The sequence below is a fragment of the Nomascus leucogenys genome, chromosome 19 (genome assembly GCF_006542625.1).
Source record: "Nomascus leucogenys isolate Asia chromosome 19, Asia_NLE_v1, whole genome shotgun sequence".
Taxonomy (NCBI): Eukaryota; Metazoa; Chordata; class Mammalia; order Primates; family Hylobatidae; genus Nomascus; species Nomascus leucogenys.
The window spans coordinates 52,494,061-52,506,386 of NC_044399.1; positions in this window are offsets into that span (position 1 = coordinate 52,494,061).

Genomic DNA, 12,326 nt, shown 5'->3' on the forward strand with positions numbered 1-12,326 from the left:
GGATTTTGCCTATCTGCAGTCTCACATATAGCTAGACTGTTTACACAACTGGAATACTAGCACTCAAACATTCTTCATTATGATCCTCATGTAGACAAAGCATTTTTTAAAGTTCAGGTCAAGTATGCCCTCATGCTTTATTATCATGTGGAAGGTGAACTACTAATTTTACAGATAGTTACACACAGCTTTTCTTCATTTCTAGAGAGGCATACTATATTCCAAATGTAAAGTCCAAGAGAAAGCTTCCCTTTCACCTTCTAAAGGTTCACTGAAAATGAACTTACAATAGGTAGATGAATAGGAGAAAAAGACATACAGAGTTATTTAATGTGTATAAGCACCAGAGAATCACGAGAATGACCAAAGGGGTCCAGATCCTTTGTACTCTTTTCTTCATAGAGGAAGGGGCTATTAAGAAAATGTGGCAATTTTAAATGGCAGTAAGTGATTCTTAGGAGAATAAATTGGGCCAATGCTCAGACAGTTATTAATAAATAATTCTCTTTGGAAATTGAATGGGACCAGAGAATAGACCGTGGTTTAGGTTAAAGTTTCTCTGGGCTCTAAGTATGGTATTTAATTTTCAGTCATTTCCTCTGTGATATTAAATGCTATTAATCTGGGAAGATTAATCGCATTTCAGGGAGGGGATCAAAGGCAATTGTGTTCCTCTTTGGCAGGTCTGGTTTCTAGGTAGATAAGAGAACTTTAGGGAACAGCCTCATCCTGTGCTTTGGTCGAAACAAAGGATTGAGAAACAGGAGGGAGGGGGAAGATCAGAGACACCTTGAGGGTGATTCTTTAGTTCATCATATCAAAGCATCATATTTTAGGTTATCATCTTCTGAGCTTCAATACCTACAACTAGTTTCACTCATTTCTGTGTAGTTGTTCTTCATCAATAGAAATAGGAATAATTCTCTAATTTATATAGGTTTTTATAGTTAAAAGCGCTGCTATCACATCAGTTGTTTTACTTGGTTTATCAACCAACTTGCCAAAGTCAGGTCAGGTATTATTGCCCCTGTTTGTTGGATAAGGAAACTGACAGCCACTTAATAGGTGATAGAAATAGGTCTAAAAGTTATGTCTATTACTCCTAACTCTGGTGTCAACAACTATATTCTAAGGTGTCAGTGTCCCATAGAACACAGTAATGAAGGAGATCCTATCTGAGAGACAGAAAAAGACCATAAGCATCCTTGAGATATCCTAAAACATATAAATATAATACAAATATAAAATAAACATAAGTGAAGTTCCATCAGCCTTCAGCCTAAGGATTCTACGGCAAATGCCCGTGAAACTTGACCCTTTGACACCTGGCTCCTCTTGAACACCAGAGGCACATGGCTAACCATTTTTTCATTTTAACTGATCTCTGGGTTATTAGCATTGATACCAGTTTTCAAGAAGAAAAAATATAAGGAATAGGTTTGCAGAAACCCTGACAGCACCTTTACACCTGTAGGTTTTTTTCATGTTCAGCTTTCCTGATTAAAATAGAAGTGTAAAATTTGCATATTCAATGTTACTAAATAAATGTGGTTATTCTAAGCCTGCACACACTTTGATTTTTAAAAGGAAAAATCAGCAGATCACCGGAGGTCAGGAATTTGAGACCAGCTCTGCCCAACATGGCGAATCCCCATTTCTACTAAAAATCAAAAAAATTAGCCAGGCGTGGTGGTGGGCACCTGTAATCCCAGCTATTCGGGAGGCTGAAATAGGAGAATCGCTTGAACCCAGGAGGCAGAGGTTGCAGTGAGCCAAGATGACGCCACTGCACTCCAGCCTGGGCAACAAAAGTGAAACTCTGTCTCAAAAAAAAGAAAAATCAGGAGAGATTTTTCAGGAGAGACAAGTGACTTTTGCAATAGAGGGATGTCATGATACATAATATTTGCATTAATTTTAGAAAAGATTAGTAATAAGTCTCTAATTTATCCAGATCAACACTGGTACATACCTATACAAAGGCAAAGAAATTTCATCCACTGGCAGACAGAAAAGGGAGTCAAAAAGTTAGAAAGGGTATAAGAAACATTTTATAGCTTATACATGGTTCACTCTACTAATTATTTTTCAAAAAAGCTCTGGATACAAAAATCCCTGGGAGATAAAAAGTTTGGTTGGAGACCAACCATAAATCACATTTTTCACTATGTAACTATAATTTTTCCAGATAAAATCCTAATAAAACAAATGTCAGGAGGAAAAGCAGTTATAAAATGAAATAATGTGCCTATATTGTGATATAATGAATGTAGAATGTTTTTTTTTTATAAACTTCCCATTTTATAATAGTTTAAAGTTTTCAGAGAAGATTAAAAATATAGTACGGAGTTCCACATATCCCAGTTTCTCCTGTTATTAATATCTTATGTTAGAGGTTGGTAATCAGTCACAATTAATGAACCAATTTCCGCACACTATTATTAACTAAAGTCCATGCTTCATGGAGATTTCCTTTCCTAGGAGTTTTTATCTAATGTCTTTCTTCAGTCATGTACTTTGTAGAGTGACCCTTAATCTGATGTTTTTCTCATAATTAGACTATGACTTGAGGTTTTGGGGAAGAAGATCACAGGAGTAAAAGGTAATTCTAATCACATTATTTCAAGGGTATATACCAGCCACATGACTTACCACTGTTGATATTAACCTTGTTTACTTGGCTGTAGCAGTATTTATCAAGTTTCTCCACTGTCAAATGACTCTTCCCCCATTCCATACTGTAATCTTTGCAAGGAAGTCATCATTGTGTACAGCCCCCTTTTTTTTTTTTTTTGAGACAGAGTCTGGTTCTGTCGCCAGGCTGGAGTGCAGTGGCGCGATTTCAGCTCACTGCAAACCTCCGCCTCCCAGGTTCAAGCGATTCTCCTGCCTCAGCCTCCAGAGTAGCTGGGACTACAGGCACGCACCAACGCGCCCAGCTAATTTTTTTGTATTTTTAGTAGAGATGGAGTTTCACCATGTTGGCCAGGATGGTTTCGATCTTTTGACCTCATGATCCACCCACCTCGGCCTCCCAAAGTGCTGGGATTACAGGTGTGAGCCACCACACCTGGCCCCAGTCCCCTCTTAAGGAGTGGGGAATTATGCTCCACTTCCTTGAGGGGGGAGTGTCTGTACAGCTTATCTGGAATTTTTCCGTGGGGGAAATTTGTCTATTCTCCCACAAGTATTTATTTACGCAATCATTTATTTGTACAAATATAGTCTCAAAGATATTTATCTCATGCTTAGAGTGATAAGCCAATATTACTTTATTTCTTTTAGTGCTAAAATTGTTCAGGCTTTTTTGCCTTTGGAAGCTCAATTACTTCCTATGTCCCTTGTATCCCTTTGACATGCCTTTAACAATGTGGGGGTTTTTGTTAGGGGAACTCTCTTGCTTTCTGCCACTGCAAGATGCTCCAGGATCATCTTGTATATTTCTTCTGCCAGTCATAGATTCAGTCATTTTTCAAAGTAGTAGAATGGATTTTAAGACAGAAATAGGTGAATTCAAATCCTGGCTTCACACTTACTTGACTATGACCTTGGGTAAATTATTTAGCATTTTTAAGATTCCATTTCCTCACTTGTGAAATGAGAACACTACTAACTTCCAAGGGTTATTATTCGTCTAAATTAGAAAATAAATGTAAAATCCTGGTTCCTAACACTGCATTTTAAAAAATTAATTCTCTTCCGTTCCTTCTTCTTTATCACCAGTCAGCAGAGCAACCTAATTCTTCTTTGCTAGTAACCTCCCCGAATCGCTACCTATCTGTCTTCTACCAATTGAGGAAGCTTCCAGTTCCCCTTACTTGGAAAAGTCACTTCAGTTACTAATTACAGTCTAGAAATGCCTCGTTTTGTGACTAAACTCACACTTAAACACAAACATATATACATACACTCACAATGCACACACACTCATGTTGTGTCACTTCCCATATGTGTGAGATCTTTCTAAGCTAACACGTCCTTAGTATGAAAAACATTTTATATGAAATGCATAATAGCAGTAATTTTGAGATGCTAGTATCTCAGATGGTTAATTTAGAGAAAAAAGAAAAATATTTATCAAAATGGGTAGTTACCATAACAACTGCATGCAAGCTTTTTTCCATCATTTCATTATTATTTTAACATTTCAGTTTCCATGACAACCAAAGGCAGTTAGCATTATCTCTAAATATACTCCACAGTTATTTTTTTTTTCTTCAATGAATCAAGACCTTTCATTGTATACTAAAGAGATCAAGGCTATCTGCATGAAATTAATGTAAAATCTATCAAAGACAACCCTCTTTCATAAAAAAATGAGCAAATTCAAATACAGTAACATTGTGGATATTGTTCATATTTTTCTTTTAATCATGTTTATCAAGGAGTTCTAAGAAAATATATCAGAAATGACCAGAGGAAATTTGTCTACATTTCTAGCACAGATTATGAGCTAAAGAAAGAAACGTTTAGCTCAGAGAGTCAGACCTCATCCTGTGTTGCTATTAGCTTGTAGTTTTATAGCACATCTTACATTTTAGTCACTTAGTGACATGAAGTACACAACTCTGGTCCCAGTGTAGTTCAGGTATCTGCAAAGGCTTTTATATAAGTGAACCTATTTCTGTTGAAGCTGAATTTGTAACTTCATTTTTTCCCACAAACAGTACTATTCCTACTGTTCTTTCTCTTTTATTGCTTCTTCCTTCTTTCTTTTTCTATTCTCCTTTCCTTTCCTCCATCTTCTGCTTTCCTCTCTTGACCTACCGACCCCTATGTCTTATGGTAGTTAGTGGTAATAGTAACAGTAGTAAGGCAGGTCAAGGATGAGAGATGTTCAGTAAACACCTTTTTGGGGTCAAAATGCTACTTGGGAAAAAAATCCCAACCAAAATTTTTTGGGCGTTTAAATACAAGTGCTTTAGGGGAAGAAAACTCTAAAGTGGTGCCTCAGTGTCTAACTCTTTTCTTCCTTCATTTAGAGAATTATTTAACATTAAGTGTCATTGTGAGAAGGAGACTGTAGTGTACTCGTAAGTATACAAAAAGCATATGGCTCTAATTCAACAATTGTAAAATACAGATAATTATTATTCTGTATCCATTTTTGTTCAGGTATGTCCTCAGTAGATATACCGGAAAGGTCACTATAAAAATGGATCTAAATTATATATTTTTAAAGATCCTGTAGTTGTTAATTTGCCTGGGGCCAACTTAATGCTAATCAACATAATAATACCACACGATACTATCATTTTCTGAGCCTTTTTATAACCCATGCTTTGTAATATCAAGGTTAATATAGCCGGGCACGGTGGCTCATGCCTGTAATCCCAGCACTTTGGGAGGCCGAGGCAGGTGGATCGCCTGGGTCAGGAGTTCAAGACCAGCCTGACCAACATAGTGAAACCCTGACTCTACTAAAAAATACAAAAAAATTAGCTGGGTATGGTGGCAGGCACCTGTAATCCCAGCTACTAGGGAGGCTGAGGCAGGAGAATCACCTGAACCCCGGAGGCGGAGGTTGCAGTGAGCCAAGATTATGCCATTGCACTCCAGCCTGGGCAACGAGTGAGAAATTCCGTCTCAAAAAATAAAAAATAAAAAATGGTTAATATTAGGAGCCAAACAAACATGGCCCAATTCTACAGCTCAATTATTTTTTACTGTTGTCAGCTTTACCTTTATACCAAGGTCCTCAGTTAGTCATTCATATTTCACTTTGAGTGTTCCTCAGAAAAATATTTTCTGTGGGATAGGTCTTATCCATTTACCTTGCTTTTACTTTTAATTTAAGAACATGGATGGAAAATATTTAATTACGATAGAAAGTACATAAACTTAGGAAACTGCAGAAAATGTATCAAACTTCAAAGTTTATATATTATTGCAAGGATATTATTGCAGCTGCATAAAATAAAAACTCAAAACAGCGGTGATTTAAATAAGACAGAAGCATTTTATACCATCATATAATAGTATGTTATAAAGGCTGTACTACATGTGGTCAATTAAGGCTCCCATTGCTTTGCCTTTCCTGGGATGTCATTGTTGTCCAATGTTTCAGAATGTCTTGCCACCATGTTTGCATTCCAAGCAACATGATGGAGGCAGGGTGGGAGAAAGGTAGGACCCTCCTGTTTAGAACATGAGTTAGAAGTTCTACCCTTCACTTCTGCTAAGAACCTATTGTCCAGAACTTAGTCTCATAACCACACCTCCTAAGAAGAGCAGGGGTGCTAGTAAATGGGTCTGGTTTGTCATATGACAGCTAAAAATAAATGATTTTATTCTTACAAGGATATTGAGAGACAACTGCCTATCTCTGTCAATCTCCCCTTCTCACTAGAAAGTTGTTTGTGTGTATGACTGATTTCACCAAATCCAAAGGTGACATAGAGGGAAGTGAGATAGAAGTGTGGCTTGAAATTTTTTACTGCTTTGAAAGATGAAGCCTGAGACATTTACTCCTAGAGGGTGCCCTCATCATCTACTGCTCAGGAATCATTAATCTGCTCCTCACTTACCTGGCATGTCCCCCCTGCCCCCCCAAAAAAACACCATTTTGCTCCACCAAAGCTGTCATTTTTAAACTTTTCCCGCTCACTGTTTCAGGGAGCAGCATTTTCCAATTCTTTATAGCTTTCACAGAACGGAGGTTATTTATTTCCTTTTCCAAAGGCATTAACTGTGGTTACCATGGTCTGCTTGTTTCTTTACTGGATTTTTTTCATTTAAATATTTTCTTTTCTCCAATCTTCTTTCTCTTTCCTTCTCCTCCTTTTCCCCATCTTCCACTCTTACTCTCTCTCTCTCTCTCTCTCGCTCTCACACACCCACACCCACACACACACACACTCCCCTCTAGTTGTTAATGAGGGTAGTTACAATTTTCACTTTTATATTGTTAAATGACTCTAGATGGCGAGGGGAGGGGTCGGCAGAAAGAATCATTGGCCATTTGTAATTCAACAAACCTGGCATGAGTCCTGGAGTTGCCCACAAGTGAAATGTTGAGTAATGAGAATTTAATTTTCTCCATTCCTATTCTCTTTTGTACATTCTTAACAACCCTAAACATTATTTCAGCCCATTTGCTGTCAGGTGAGAAGGTATGAGAGTGATAGCTTAAAAGATGTCCATATTTGTAAATTCCTTAAACTTAAATAAATATGGACTTATAAATTAGAAAAATTGGTCAGGAATAATATAACAGAGAAACAGATTAAGGCTTAACCACAGCTGCAGTTTTGCCCACCAAAATATGGAGGAAGAATTCCAAATACTCTGAGCTTTTAGGAGGGGCTTATCACAATCAAGAAGCTTTGATTTAGTACTTGAAATGATAGTGAAAGGTCCCTATGTTGGCGGTATCTGCTGGGAAAGTTGCTGTCTTCCACATATTTTTCCAGAGAAACCAGGCAGGAACTACAGAAGTATAGATTACTTTCAACATCAAAGTCACTTTTAGGCTTCCATACATAGCTTCCAGAAAGTTATTTTATTTCAACAATATCTACTTGGAATATTTTTAGTATGTCCAAGAAAATGTGATATCGACTTCTGAAAGAAAAAATGTAATTTTCCCATAAGACATAGGATTTATAAATATGTAACTCACATTTCAAAACAATTAAGTGCTTAAATAATTCTCCAAATTTACTACAAACAGTCTAAGGCACAGGCCAATATGATAACACATATAAGGTTGAAGGTTGGATATTCTAGAGGCAGAAGTGGAGTCAGGGATTAAAGTCCCCATGACTTCAAGTGGAAGTACAACAGAAATAGCTTTCAAAGGAATGAGGCAAACAAGAGCAAGCACGTAATCTCAGGTAGTCTAGTTTTGACCTGATCCATACAGGACTCTAGACTCTAACAGTTCTTACTCTAGAAGTCATGAAACTAGAGAGTGGGTTTTACCAATGCCAAGTATATTTCTTACATATTGGGCAACCAAGGAAATGTTGGATGGATCCACATCCCCAGTGGTCTTACAGTAAGACAAGCATGGGCAATAAGTATACTAGCTGACTCACCTATGCCTGCTTTATCAGGGGAGCCTCGATGAGGGTGCTCTGGGTCCCTGAGTATCAGAGTCAACTTAGACTCTAACCAATAACCCTTGAAATGGCCAATTAGTCCTTTTTTCTCTATGTATGGTTTTCAAAGTAAATAGCGGTAGGTCTTTTAGGGAAGGATAAGGTGAATCATTACTGTATATGCTTGCCTAGTTATTCTGTGGTCCTTCTTCATGGGTCTTGGCCAGTCCTTCAGTTAATAGTTTCTGGATCTAAGGTCAGTTTTTGAAAACTAGTCAAGGCATACTGACTTTCACAGGGCGCTGACCTAGCCTTCTGTCCTTCAGTTGACCCAAGTTTGGACACTTTTGATTATAAGAATTAAGCAATATCCTCATTGACTACCCAATCCGTTTTTTTCTCCAGATCTACTATGCTTTATTATCCGTATCTACATATCCTTGTGGCTGCTACTCCAGCCTTCCTGACCATAATGGTAAGTATGTCCACCATGTTTTAGGTATTTTAGAGTTGCTAAATGGCCTCTGTTATTAAATGGCCCAGCATCTATAGATACCATCAGCCCTGGCCTACAGAGATAGGCACGACCCAGCTTTTTATAGACATCAGCACCTCTCACCGGTGTATTATGTGTTGCTTTAGTAAATGGGGCGTCCCCCTGGGGCCCTTCTCAGGTATACAGTGAGCTGCTAGGTCTCCCAGTCTTATGTAGACGATATCACGCATGCTTCTCTGAACCTTTTGATTTCATCCTCCACCATATGCCATGACAGCTCCGAAATCCCTTTTGGAAGCCACTGTTGAGTCTCGCCGCAACAAATTAAAACTAGCCCCGAGGCACCTTTTCAGGTATTAAGTTCTATGACACAGGAGAGTTTTCCCGTATTGACAAACTCTTCCTTACTAGCTTTATTTTTGGCCCTCCTTGACCCAGTACCCTCATGTGTGACATCTGCAAGTTCAATTGCTATTGGTGACTAAGTTACATTTTTACTCAATTAGCACTAAGGATCTTAGGTATGAGGACTATGCTAAACATAACTATAATAGCTTATAAAATCGTAGCAGATAAAATCAATGTTGCCGTGAGGTTTTCTTTGTGTGTGTTCTCAAAAGTCTATTCAGAGTTCATTTGGATTAAAAATTAACCTCATTTTTTATGGTTATAAATTCAAAACCCTATTTTTAAATCTTTTAACTTTAGCATACAAGTCTTATTTTTCTATTTACAACTTAGCAAATTTAAATAATTGCCTTTAAGGGAACTTTGAATAATGTTTGGCTCATTTTATAAATTTTATTAAACACTCAAATATTTTAACCACATTTATAAACTTAATCATGGAAATTCCTATTTTGAATGACTGTAATTGACCTAGAAAACAAAACTTTTCAGATTATAGTACTAAATGATTCTCATAAATTAAATAAACTTTGTAAGTACTGTGAATATAGAGTTATCTTAGATATTCCAAAACTGTGCATAAACCTAGTAAAATATTAACTTATTATAAATTTATATCAATTACTCAATTTTACATATTAAATTGGACTTATAAGGTTATCACATTAATACATCAAGTTCTATTAAAATGTAGAAGTACATGAAATGGCAAATATCTATTAGACATCTTTTTAAAATTAAAATAGTAATGCTAATATTTTTATTTTCTTAATTGTTTTGTATTTAATTCTAAATATCTTGGAGTAAACTACATATACCCAGTAAGGAAGAAAATTATCATCTCACTTAACTGGGGTTAGGTAACATCTTGAAGACAAGACAGAACTGTCAACTTCCAGGGAGATTTGTCTCAAAGCCTGGACAATCAGTAGTAGTCACTGTACCATTGGCTTTGACATTTCAAAACTGTTTAGTCATGTGGGTTACAGAGCCTACTTATTCTCAACTCTCAACTAGGTTGAATACTTTATTAAACTTTGCATTTCTGAGGAGTTTAAACAGATCTGAATGTTTTCCTACCTGATTCTAATGGCCTTATAATTTGATGAAATCCTAGGTTATGCGTAGTTTGGTTATTTTTTTTTCTTTAAGTTAAACACCATGATTGAGTCTTAGAAGCCTGCATTCCTGTGTGCTTAAGACTATACAAATCTTTTGTACATTTGAAATAATTCCCAGTAAATTTTGGATATTCCGCAGTTTTATCTGACTGCGGACACAATTTACAAAGTTCCTTTACAGACAAATAAAAGTTATAATGTACTATTTCACACTAAGAAAGAAATCAGTTCTTGATTTTCTGAAGATCGTGTTCCTACAAATTTTTCCAACCATCCATCCATTCATTCATCCCCTGAACATTTACCAATGTCCTCACTGCCGTGAAATGCCTTTTCTGTGAAGGAAATTAAGTAACTGAGAATTTATTGCCTCATGTTGAAGAGAAACATGTCAGAGAAGAAGCAGCCCTGCTTATTTCATCTACACAATGAGAATAATGATGAATTTTTTTTTGCACAAGGCTGAGGATACAGTCAACTTTGAATAAATGGCAGTGTAGGTACACTAGAGCACCACAGTTAGGACTGGACTGTGTTATGGAGGTATATTTCTGGAAAATGGGTATGAGGATCACCTCATCATTTCGTGAACACTCAGGAATATATTGAGGTTGTTTGTTGCTGGCTTGGTGATTGAGGTGAGTATAAAACATTGCAGATTCAATCTCACTGTGTTTTTAAATGATAGCAGAGCCTAGAGTATCATGGAATTCAGATATGGCCTGAAACAAAAGCAGTGTTCATTAAAAAATTTCCACTGAGTATTCACTACTCGACCATAACTCAGCATCATTCTGGATGCTGAGAATAATAAAGTGGAATGAAACACTTTTGTTTTCATTGGATAAAGAAAATGTGGTATGTATCTACAATGGAATATTACTCCACCATAAAAAGGAATAAAATTATTTTAGGCAGCAACTTGGATGGCCATTATCTTAAATGAAATAAGTCAGAAACAAAAAGTCAAATCTCAACATGTTCTCAAAGTAGAAGCTAAATAATGTGTAAACATGGATACAGAGTGTGGAATAATAGATACTGGAGACTTGAAAGGGTGGCAGGGTGGAAGGGGGGTGAGGAATGAGGAATTGCTTAGCAGGTACAATGCATACTATTCAGGTGATGCTTACACTAAAAGCACAGACTTCACCACTATGCAACATATCCATTAACAAAACTGTACTTGTACCCCCTAAATTTATGTCCAAAAAAAGTGAACAAAACAGGCAGAACAAATTTCTGCTGTCATAAATTTATACTCTACTCTACAGTCTCCGAACTACCAGAACAGAAGTGGGAGCTAGGAGAAATTTAAAAAAAAATCTGCCAAAAGTGAAAAGGAAGTTTCTCACGCTTGGCATAATCCCCACTCTACGCGAAAGGAATCAACAGTAGCCCATGTGTTTCTATGGTGACTCTGGACCATCTAGGAGAATCCTGTGTTGTTTCTTGCTTTATTTTACCTTAAAAATCCCAATTAATTTCCGTATATTTTCCACTGAAGAAAATTTATGAGAGTTTCATTGGGCACCTTTTCATTATTCCATTATAACAGTCACAGAGCAGTATCTAATATGAGGGAAAAATAATTAAGCTATATAACATAAATTGTTACTACACTATAATCTATATTGAATTGCACCTTACAACAAAGGTCTATGTCAACATCTGCTGCATTTTGAGGCATCTTGAACTGATCTGTTTGAATTTTACATAGTTTCTCTAAAGACTTTTATTTGAATGATTAAAGTCATCTGATGAAAGGCGACTGAACTGTGATGTATTTAATTATTTAATATTCCTTGAGGTTTATTCCAATGGATTAAGTGTCATAGGCTTGCCTAGCAGCAAGCCTTTCTCATGTAATCTTTACTCAACTTTGTTGATAAGTAGAGTGTTGTTACAGTTCTTACCAGCGTGATGGCAGACTCGTGTGGCTGATCCATAGAGTTTGCCTGTCTATGTTTTCCTGGAGAATTCACACAGTCTGTATGTTATGGATGTCATGTATATCATATTTTCCTTCTAAATTTCTATTATTTATAGTGACTCATCCCATTGTCCACTGCCTTTTCTTAGATGATTTTAAATCTCAAATTTTCATCAGTGAAAAAGCTTTGTTGCAAAGCTTTATCACGAACCCCACAAGCAAGATTTTTCCTGCCACATCAGAGTTGAAAATTTTCCCGCAGTGTTAACAGCAGTATTATAGCTCTGCAATCTAGGCAGGTAGTTTAATTTGTGAAGTTTGATCCT